The following is a 12171-nucleotide window of genomic DNA, read 5'->3' as shown; positions in this document are numbered from 1 at the left end:
CCAGACTCATCAAACTCATCAACCTATGTCCAGAGCTCGGGGAAGGGTTTGGGATGTTCCCAGATGATCGGCCTGTTATAACGAGTCATCCCTCACGTCATCATTTACACTTCAAATCACAAACACCACCTAAATCCTACAGATGAGGCTTTATGCTGACACTGTGGGACAATACGGAACAATGTGCTGGTTTTTACGTGTGATCTAGAGGAGGGGTACTCGTAGGGTTGTCATCTGGGACTGGGACTCGTCTGAGTCAATACCGAGCCATGTGGTGTTCTGGCCAGTGATAAATGTGTGAGCTTATTTAGGTCCATGTTGATTCAGGAAAGTGTTGCTGTTGATGGGAGCGATCCTGGACATGGTGAGTGAGGAGAGCAAGGACACCATGTGGCCCCCGGACCCATCGCACGCACACACGCACACACACACACGCACACACACACACACCATACTCTCCCCATTACCACTAGCATCGTGACCCTTCATCCTCCTCGGAGCTGTCGCAGACCCTCCCCTCTTTAGAATCTCTGGGGGTCCCTGATTGACAGGCTGTGAAGATACACTAACATAGTCTCCGTTTAGCTCAAGTACCACAGGGCCACCGCCTCCACCTCCCTCCTGCTCCTCACCCCCACTCCTCTCCCCCCTCCTTGCTCCCCCAACGTCCCATGAGAAAACACACTTGAGCCAAAGTGTTTCAGAGCAGGAAGTTTCCTGGGGAGAGAAGGTTTCGTTTCGGGTCAGTGTGTACCACTGCGTCCGAGGGTGCTTTCGGTGGGGCGGAGGGGAGGGCGGGGTAGTAACCGGGAAGGCGGGGGGGGTTGGAGGTCAGGGCACGCGGATAGGAGGGGAAGGTTGAGCTTTGGAAGCTGCTGGACGTTAGTGAGAAGAGAGCCATGTCATTGGTGGGGTGTCTGGGCGGGGCAGAGGGAAAGTGGAGGGCGGGCGGGTAGTTTGGAGGTAGGGGTGTTTAGTCCTGAGAGGAAACATTAGCAGAGCGAGGAGGAAAAGCTGCCAAATTAACTTCTCACCCTTTCAATCACTCCCCTGAGAGTTCCTGCCCGCTTTACTTCTGCCCATCTGGCCCGGGGGGGGGGGGGGGGGGGTTCTTATTTTTCTCTCTTTTCTTAGGGGTCCCATACCAGGGAGAGACATCGCACTCTCACACCGACCCGAGTGCTCCCCTTTGACCCTTACCCCACTAAACCCCAGCACCCTCGATGCACCCACTGGGTAACGGCAGACTGCAATCACAACCACCTCAGCCAATCGGCTGTTGGGACCTCCTGCTGTCTTCTGCTCCTGTCCAATGAGAAGGGAGGAAAAGCTTCCAACACGCCTGTTGAAAACAGTTTAATAGTATCAGGCAAATTTAGTGTCACACCTTAGTAAATGGACCCAGTCTCCTGACCGGCGAACCAGTCCTGTGAGAGAACAGAGAAACCCTTTCCTTTCTCATGCTCATCATTATCCCAGGAGGACAGAACCTGCGTTGCTGCGGTTCAAGAACATCACCAGAAAGAAACAACTCTGTGTTGTGACCGCTGTGGTGGGGGGGGGTCGTTGTGCGTTTGCTCCCTGGCTGAAGTTGCGTTAACACAATGTTCCACATTCTACCCCCCTCCCTGCCTTCTCGCCATCCCACCTCCCTCCAACATTGGCATACCTGGCTAATTTGTTTGAATTTGTGCATTTTCTGCCCCCCCGCCCATCCCTCCTGCCTTTTTGTCCTCCCTCTAAAAAACGTATCTTTCTACGCATCAGATTATGCAATCATTTTTCTCAGTTTTCTTCCAGGTTCACTTTGCTCCGAGAATAGATGATTACGGTCATTTTCGAAGACAAATGTAACTTTTTTGGACGCTTTAAATCTGTTTAGGCACATTTAATAGTGTCAATTATTGTGGGGCCAGACAGGGGACTTTAGGGCTTTCTTTAGTCAGGGCCCTTAATAACATTGAGCGCAATGAGAAGCAGATGCTGACCCGCTTGGTGCCTTTGAAAGGAGACATTTGAGTAGCTCTGCTTCTAATTTATGAGCCCCCCTCCACATCTGGAATTCTTTATAATTAAAACGTAAACCCCAAAGTTCTACTTCCACCTGTCAAACGTTGAGAAGATGAACACAGTAATGGGCTCCACCGTCACTTTTTTTTTTGGAGGGGGGGGGGGGGGGGGGGGAGAGAGAGAAGGCAGGTATGTGTTGGGGCCTGGGGGGTCAGAATAACCTTTTGTGGTCGTTTTTTTGTTGTTGGTTTTTTTTCTGACATATAGGGGTCTGTTTCCATGCTTTGCCTATAGTGTCACTGCGGTAGCCAGTGTTCAGATGCACAGATAGGTTTGCCCCTTAACAGGCATGGCCATTCATATTCATTTATTCATGACTTTACCTATAACAATCAGAACATAACCTCTGTTCAGAAGTTAAACTACACCCCTGCACAGACAAATGGGCAACAATGTGAATGTATGTCGATTCTCATACCATTTGTTCTAAACCTGCACTTCTAAAGCTTTCTTGAAGGGAGGGAGGGTCGTGTGAGTGGGTGGGAGGTGGGGGTGGGCTGGGGGTATGATTTGAGACACAAGCATCCTAAACACTGACTAACAGGACGGAACTAAAGATTTACGATTCTGATCTCACACTTAAAGATCCCGGAAACATCGCTGTTAAGCCCAACAGATTTGTGCTAACTCCTTTTATTAGCGACTAATGAAAGCAAAGAGATGGATTTGAGATGGCTGGTGAATAACGTAATTGCTCATAATAGGGTTTGTTCCAACAGATCAATAAGAACCTAAAGAAGTTGGGAGTTCCGTTTGTGCGTGCCTGTGTGTGTGTGTGCCTGTGTGTGTGTGTGTGTGTGTGCGTGTGTGTGCCTGTGTATAAGTGTGTGTGTTCATCCAACCGCTCACAGTTTAAAGCCTCTACAACTTCAAGCTCCCTTCATTAAATCGAATTAAGATCCAGCACCCAGAAGATTAATTTTCTTTGTCTTTCTCTTCTTTTTTAGTTCTTTCACCCGTCCCCCCTCCCTCCCCCACCCACCCGCCTCTTCGGAGCGTGAGACAAAAGCAGCTGTGAGAGGGGTTCTGGAAGAGGGAGACGAGCTGGCCGAGGTTGGGGAGGGCAGCTCGTGAGCACGGACATGTGCACAGCATTCCTGCCATTTTCGCCACTATTACCAGATCATTGTAATTAAGTCTTCAGCGTTAACGGGGCGGCCTGGCCAGGGAGAGAGCTAATCTACTGCAGCTTCCTGTGGCTACCGGGGGGGGGGGGGGGTTTGCTGTCTGAGGCAGCGCATACACTACGCACTTGTATTCACACGTACATTTACGAACACGTACACACACTTATGCATACACACACACTCAAAACAACAACCTGAGTCTATCTGCAAGGGTTGATCCTTCTCAGTTTTAACCATCAGTTCAGTTAATCAGTGTTTCAAATATACCTCAGTTAAATTCCCTGTGCAGAATTCCCTGTGCAGAATTCCCTGTGCAGAATTCCCTGTGCAGAACGCATCTATTTCAACTGGAGGTGAATAAAAGCCCTCCCTATTCTCCATGGCAAAGTACACAACCTATACTTCCTTATACGGTCCACTCTTATTGGAAGCTAAAGTCAGTTCCCAACAACAACATCCAAATGTGTAGCCATGGGTAGGGGGGCTATCTTCAAAGAAGGGGGCACTGCCACCAAGGGAGTATAACAAAGATGTCTTGTGGAATTCTTCTCCCTGTCTGGAGTGTATTTATTCGGTCTTAACTGGCCAAAAAAATACTTGGCCCAAACATACAGTAAGTAGGCTGAACATCCATGTTTGGTTCAGATTCAGTGTGGTCCAGAGGCCTTGATTTTAACCTCTACAGACCCAAAAATCTGGCCCAAACAAAGGTCTACGATGCATCCAAAACAAAGCTGAACCCATTATGGACACATACTGTATATTTCACAATTTTGGATAGCACAGTAGAGCAAAGTACAGTAACATACAAAACCATTTATAAGTACATTAAAGTACAGTAAATTACAGTAGAGGAAGAACACAATACAGGACAGTACCCGATTCAAATTAGGTTGCTCGGTTAGCAACTTACATGCAGTGCATTCCAGGGATGTCACATGGACCAGGCTTTTGTGACTGTAAACCAAATGACTGCAGCTATGGTGTTTATAAACAGTGAATGCACTGCTGTGTTAATTACGCCAATGTACATATCCCACTAGGAATGTACAATGTTCTGTGAATATATACACCGATCAGCCATGACCTTTATGACCTAAGTGAATAACACTGATAATTGATTTGATTAGATTCAACTTTATTGTCACTGAACAGTACAAGTACAGTACAACGAAATGCAGTATTTACAAGTATTAAGTATATGTACATTACAAGTGGAATGTGTAGATGTACAATGAAGGTAAATGCAGTACAAATGTCAATACTAAATGTGAAATTAAGGCAATTAGAGGAGGGCAGAAAGTTCACACGTTTTCGGTATAGTGTATGTTACAAGTGGGATAATAGTTGTTCGGGTACAATTCAGAAATTGCATTCTAGATGTGCAAACGAGGCAAATGAAGGAGTAATGTAGTGCAGAGAAAGCAGCACTAAGGTCCTTGAGGTAGACGTGTATGTAATGACTAAATAATCTCGTTATCATGGCACCTGTCAGTGGGTGGGATATATTAGGCAGCAAATTAATATCCTGTCCTCAAAGCTGATGTGTTAGAAGTAGGAAAAATGGGCAAGCGTAAGGATCAGAGCGACTTTGACAGGGGCCAAATTGTGATGGCTAGACGACTGGGTCAGAGCATCTCCAAAACAGTTCCCGGTCTGCAGTGGTCAGTACCTATCAAAAGTGGTCCAAGGAAGGAAAAGCAGTGAACCGGCGACAGGGTCATGGGTGGCCATAGCTCATTGATGCACTTGGGGAGCGAAGGCTGACTCGTGTGGTCCGATCCAACAGACGAGTTACTGTAGCTCAAATTACTGAAAAGGTTAATGCTGGTACTGATAAAAAGGTGTCAGAAACACACAGTGCATCGCAGTTTCTTGCATATGGGGCTTTGTAGCTGCAGACCAGTCAGGGTGCTTTGGGGAATGTTCCTTTGGGAAACCTTGGCTCCCGCCATTCATGTGGATTTTACTTTGACACATACCACCTACCTGAGCATTGTTGCAGACCATGTGCACCCTTTCATGGCAACAGTGTTTCCTGATGGCATTGGCCTCTTTCAGCAGGATAATGCACCCTGCCACAAAGCAAAAATGGTTCAGGGATGGTTTGAGGAACACAACGAGTTCAAGGTGTTGACTTGGCCTCCAAATTCTCCTGATCTCAATCCAATCTGTGGGATGTGCTGAGCAAACAGGTCCGATCCATGGAGGCCCCACATCACAACTTACAGGACTTAAAGGACCTGCTGCTAACGTCTTGGTGCCAGATACCACAGTACTCCTTCAGAGGTCTAGTGGAGTCCATGCCTCTATGGGTCAGGGCTGTTTTGGTGGCAAAAGGGGGATCTACACAGAAGAGGGAGAGAGAGAGGTTGATACAGGGGGGAGGAAGAGGGAGAGAGAGAGGTTGATACAGGGGGGAGGAAGAGGGAGAGAGAGAGAGAGAGGTTGACATAGGGGGGAGGAAGAGGGAGAGAGGTTGATACAGGGGGGAGGAAGAGGGAGAGAGGTTGATACAGGGGGGAGAAAGAGGGAGAGAGGTTGATACAGGGGGGAGGAAGAGGGAGAGAGAGTGTGAGACAGAGGATGTGGAAAGAGGGAAGGAGACTGGAAGTGCACTCAACACTAGGGAGGAAGAGAGAGACTGAGGGCTTGACAATGACAATTTAGAAAGAGGTTGAGAGAGACTGAGTGTGCTCAACACTAAGGATGTAAAGAGAGAGAGGGGAGAGAGAGACACAGCGAGGTAGAAAAAGGGGGAGAGAAAGAGGGAGTGTGCTCAACACTAGGGAGGTGGTGAGAGAGAGAGCTTGACACAGAATGTAGAAAGAGGGTGAGAGAGTGTGCTCAACATTATGGAGAGTAAGAAAGAGAGAGAGAGAGAGAGAGAGAGGAGGGGGCTCTTTGTGGATCATTGGCAGATAATGGGCTCATTAGGGCAAACTTAGCTTTAAAGGCTCTCGCTCTCTAAACAAACAGAACAGGCGCTGAGGAGATGGACTTAAGGGCCCGACATGGAGAGAGAGATAATGAGGCCCCCCACCCGTCCCCCACTCAGCTCCCGCTCTGCTCGGCACAGCGGAGGGAGGCCTACCAACAGGCTGTTGGCCTGCCCAGTTCAAAACCCGCACTATTATTCCATCGCTCATCAAGCCAGTGTTCCCTGTTAAGGAGCCAGCCGGTAACCGGGCCACCTTCTCATGCGTTGCCCCTTTTCTTTCACTCACAAACCCAAGGTAACCCACACTAGCTCTCCCAACACATGTGTAAGTAACTATATCTACCTTACACAAACACAGAACATCCCGTCACCGTTTCTGTTCCCTCCTTTCAGCCCCTTTCTGTTCCCATGTCTCTCCCCACCCCGCCCCCCAGTCTCTCTGCCTGTTTTTCTCCAGAAGTCTGATTTCGTATATAGTCTGGTTCGCTAATGGGAGTGTAATATTGGGTGTTCGGTTTCCTAGTGTAGGTGTAGTGTGAAGTATGTTACTGAGGACGTGGTGACTGTCTTGGATCATCTGGTAGATTGATTCTGGCTTCCAGAAACACCTGCAGTGATTTCATTCCTGTCACCTCGTAAAAGTGGGTAACTCACAACTTCATGTGATATGAATCACTCGTGATGCTTATTAACTCAACACTGTTGACTTCAAACAGTCCAAGAAACCGCTTTGTGAAAATAAACCTCACAAGAACACATATTAAGTGTTATTAAGTATGCAGGAGAAAAGCGAAGCGTAGGCATAATCCCAAATAAACCCCTAACACCAGTGAACTTGCAGAGAACTCTGAGAGAATCTGACCGATTAGGATAGCAATATGGTGAATCTTTAAATCAGTGGGAAAGGTGGATCTGTTACAATATCACTAACATCTGCTAAATCCTTTCAGATTTTCAAAAGTACAAAGGGTGAAGGGATTAGCGGGCAATTTGGAATTAGGCCCTAGTGTTTAACACCTGTTCTAAACACATGCATATAAAACTTCCTGCCGTCCAATTCCTTCAATTAAGAAAAAGGACCAAATTGATGCTGTGTGACAAGTCATGTGATTAAAGCAGTATCCACTGTAGCATGTACCCATAAAGTACTGTGGCTGTACATAATAAAAGGCGAGGAGCACTCGGCAGACTCCTTTGCAATCAGCAGCCCCGTCCAAGCATTCAAACTGCCGCAAGATTTACTGTAAAGAAGCTGCTGTTTCACAGAGAAGCAGCCTGAGTACCCACCTTCCACAACTCTCCCCACTACCAGTACACAATGTTAGCCCTTATTAATATCCATCTATTACGCAGGAAAAGGGTCAGAGGGCATTACAAGGAAGAGACGGAGCACAGGAATGTTTTTTAGGCATTCTGAGGGGGTCAGGGTGGTTTTCTGTTCATCTCCAGCTGCTTCTCTGCTCATCACGCTGTGAGCTAATGTGAAACACACTCACGCTATACGGCCTCCTCGCTCTCACACACACATCTGTCAGCCATTAGGGACCCAGAGAGAGAGAGAAAGAGAGAAAGGGGGAAGGAGAGGATGGACTGAGAGCCTTTGTGGGGACTGGTGTCCCATCTCTCAGGTCTGTTGTCTTGGGAGCAGGACGGGGGGGGATGGGAGAGGAGGGTGGAAGACGAGGGATGATGAGGAGAAGAAGTAGAGATGGAGGGGGGAGACAGAGGAGAAAGGGAAAGACAGAAGGGGAGGTTAGAGGGAGATAGATGGATGATTCTATCAGGATAACAAAGCAAATAAGCCACCCAACTCTTCAAAGAAACAAAACCGGTTTTCCAATAATGCCAAACCATTCATTGAAAGATGTGGGCCACTAAGTAAGGGCCACTAACTTACGCTTGTAAGTATTGCTTTTCCCCTTCAAGTCGCTGAGAAGCGGTGGATGCCATTGATGAAGTTCCAAGCGGGTTGGGCGTCTCAATTTGAGGGTGTCCCTGGTCATTTTCAATTTGAGGTAGTCCCTGGTCATTTTCAATTTGAGGTAGTCCCTGGTCATTTTCAATTTGAGGTAGTCCCTGGTCATTTTCAATTTGAGGTAGTCCTTGGTCATTTTCAGCTTGAGGTAGTCCCTGGTCATTTTCAGTTTGAGGTAGTCCCTGGTCATTTTCAGTTTGAGGTAGTCCCTGGTCATTTTCAGTTTGAGGTAGTCCCTGGTCATTTTCAGTTTGAGGTAGTCCCTGTTCATTTTCAATTTGAGGTAGTCCCTGGTCATTTTCAGTTTGAGGTCGTCCCTGGTCATTTTCAATTTGAGGTAGTCCCTGGTCATTCACAAACAACATTCAGAGACTGACTAGATGTCTCTCTATTCCCTCAGAAACGTTCCCTGCTCAGATAAGTCAACCCTGACAGTGTGAAACAGCTCTAAAAACACTGCAGACACATGTAGGTCTCCACGCAAGGCCACGGAGGTTGGAAGGGCATAACATTCACCCTGTAAATGACAGGCAGATCTAACAGAAAGAGGTTACTCATGGAGAATCTATTACACACCAGCCACAATGGGTCTGGGCCCCCTGTTATATACAGGACCACTTGGGGTTGTCGGGGCTACTGAGGCAAAGAACAGAGCCTGCACGCACTCACACGCAAACATACACACACTCACACACACACATACACACACAGATCTTTCCAGCAATAGTGGCCCCTCCAATTATACCACACTGAAAACAGTTCCACTTTGCACAATTCCCAGTTTCTCACATAACTTTGCTAAATAACCAAAAGATGCCTGGTTAAACGAAGGATAACAAAGTAACATGTTGTTGTGTCAATCCATAGGTCACTGTGAGGCAAACCCATGGCAGTCAAAGAGACAGGCATTCATGGAGGACCGAAGGTAATCCTATTGGAATTGTTGAGAGAAAGGAACAGACGTGTCACAGCCAGGGCAGATTGAGGAGAGAAAGTAGCAGATTGAGGTGAGAAAGTAGCTTTAGAAGTGTTCCTCCAAGCAGGATTCGACTGAGCCTGGTTTGATCGGTATGAGGCTAGGTGATGCTAACACTAGCCTGGTTTGATGGGTATGAGGCTAGGTGATGCTAACACTAGCCTGGTTTGATGGGTATGAGGCTAGGTGATGCTAACACTAGCCTTCTGTCTCTCTGTCATATTTACCTCCGCTTATTACACCACAGAGGCACCACACACACACTTACACACAAAAACATGGAGAAAAAGAAGGAGGGTACGAAGAAGAGAGAAGGCACACTTCATTAATCTCTTTGACACGTTTCCACTCCACTCCTGTCTGTTTTGGCAGGACGGTTTACTTTTAGGTGAAAATGACAAATACCCGCACCCCATTGCCTCATAATCTAAAATGTTCAGCGTCACCCGCAAGTCATAATTTACGCCGTTTGTAATTTTCATGCTGTCCTATTTTCTTTTGACCTTTCCCAAGTGCTGCGCCTCATTCCTGTCTTTTAAAATGGAATTTTCAATAAGTTAGGATGCATACTTCTTCCGCGGTTGACGTTTTAAGGACGACCCGCTGTACTGTTTGACATGCAGTCTGTGCGCTCACGTCAAAATGAACATGTACACTTACTGACCAGGTTCTCTTTTTAAGTGGAAGTTTCATCCTGCAATAAACCATTCCACTTGCTGTGCTTAGCTTCACTCACAGCATCTTATTTAGAATAAGTGGTTGAGAATACAGAGTGAATGAGAGAGAAAAGAAGAGTAAAGAGAGGGAGAAAGAGAGAAAGAGCTAAACACTCTACTTGGATGTGAACCAGGTGGTGGACAGACATGCTCACATAAAGGTTGAGGGGTTCTTTGTTCTGCAGACAGATAGTTCCAGAGGTACCTTACAGAGAAGAGACAAAGTCAGGCTGTATATTGCACATATCTCTTAGTGCATCTTTATTTGCGTCCAACAGGGTAACGACAGACAACGCTGCTACTGCAAATAGGCTGTGTCTGTCTGCTCCAAGTAAACCAAAAAAAAAAACCTACACGCACACAAACAGACAGACACACACACACACACACACACACATACACACACACAAACACACACGGTTTTACACGCATACGCCGTCTTTCCCTCTGAAACACACAGACACCTAGCTGGTGGCAGCAGCCTGGGCTCAGGCTCCGGCAAGGAGGGATGTTAGACCTGTGAATTGGATGGGGGGAGCCGAATCACAATAGAGCCGGCAGCCCTGGAGGAGGTCATTAGGGCCAGGGCCAGGCAGCGGCTACAGCACACCGCAGTCAACAGCCCCCCAATCACCCACCTGGCACCTGGAGCCCAGACGGGCTGGGATGAAGAGGGGGCCCCAGGGGGGGGCTGGTTAGACGAGCCCAAAGAGCTGCTTGCGAAGCCTCGGAGCCCCTGCGCCCCCCGTCCACCCCCTACACACGTCTGAGGCGGCGCCCCGCCACTCTTGTCTATATCCTTCCATCTACAAACCCCCCCCCCCAAGTCGTTCTCGAACCAGCAACTCCACACCTCCACCCCACCACTTTCAACTGCCCTCACTCCAGCGTAATCACCTCTGAATGTGGGTGGGGTGAGGAGAGGGGCGGGGAGAGAAGAAAGTCACACATTGCATCATTTGTTGACTCAACCCAGGGTGGCTAGTGTTGCGTGCTTCATGACGAGTGGAGTACGGGGTGAGAGGTGAGGGACGCAAGAGTAAATGAGTCATGACCAAAGTGGGGGGTTAGAGACTGGGGGGATACAAAGGGCCTGGGCACTAACACTGTTCCCTACAGTACTGTTACAGGCAAACTATCTAGATGCTAACATGACATGGAGGGGTTATAGGCATCAGTACAAAATTAAACACTTTCTACTCATCAGTCAAGTAGGTTGTGTTAAGAATGAAGTTAGGAGCAATTCACCTTTTTCAGTATGTACGATTTATGTATATATATATATATACACACATACATACATTTGTAATATTTTTCTATGTACATGTGTATATATATATATATACATACATACATAAATATTAGGACCTTGAAATAGGAGACATAGGAGAAATAAATAGCCTAGAAAGAAATAGGAGCCTTGAAAACACAACTATATCACATTTTAACTGTAAGTAATTACTAGTGACAAACAAGCCCCCTACACTTAGTGGTGCAACCCAAACAAGGCCCAATAGACCCCAACAAAGGCAACAGATTGTTCCATTTATCACTTAGTAAGGGGGTTTGTCAACATTAATGGAAGCGCGAGAAAGACAAAGAGGGAGGGATGGGGAAAGAGAGAGACAGAGAGAGAGAGAGGGATTTACGCTGCTTCATCTCCCTGTCCCGAGTGGCCCTTGCCTGTCTGTTGGAACGACAATGGCCCACGCGGAGACATCAAGCACATTCCAAGGGTCGGCCCAATTATGGGCAGATGAGGGGCAGTTCTCTTTGTTTAAGAACAAAGCCAGGAGTGACACAACTGGTCTTTAAAGGGAGCTCTCGCAGCCGTGGCGGTGTATGGGGGAGGCAGGGTGGGGGGTGGGGGTTGCTCAGCGGGTGGGGGAGGTGACCAGCTGGATATAAATATCTATTTGGTCAGTTACTGGAAGGAAAATGTGCAGTTTGTTCGTCATCCACTCATCCAGGTGGTAGGCCTGTGGTTGTTATAAAACTCCGTGAGAGAGGGAGCGCAGAAGAGAGACAGAGAGAGAGAGAGAGGAGGGGGTTGAGGGAGAGAGCAAAACCACAGAGGGAGGGAGAAAAAAGTCAACCTGTTGGAGATTGAGTTTGCCAGGAATGAGGAATTTGACTAATTCTTATATAAAAGCCATATGTCATCCACAAATGGAAGTCCTCCACTAAGGAGTGCAAGGAAGAGATGAAAGAAGAACAGAAAGAGAGAGAGAAGAAAGGAGAGAGAGGAAGCAAACTGGAGGCCATCTCTGTAGCTATTTAGATTGTTAGTGCTCAGACCATACAGACAGAGATGTTAATGTGGATTAGGCCATACAAATTCCACCACAACTTGTATTGCAATCCTC

This window comes from Esox lucius, chromosome 15, assembly GCF_011004845.1.
Source record: "Esox lucius isolate fEsoLuc1 chromosome 15, fEsoLuc1.pri, whole genome shotgun sequence".
In the NCBI taxonomy this organism is placed as follows: Eukaryota; Metazoa; Chordata; class Actinopteri; order Esociformes; family Esocidae; genus Esox; species Esox lucius.
This window is presented reverse-complemented; position numbering follows the sequence as displayed.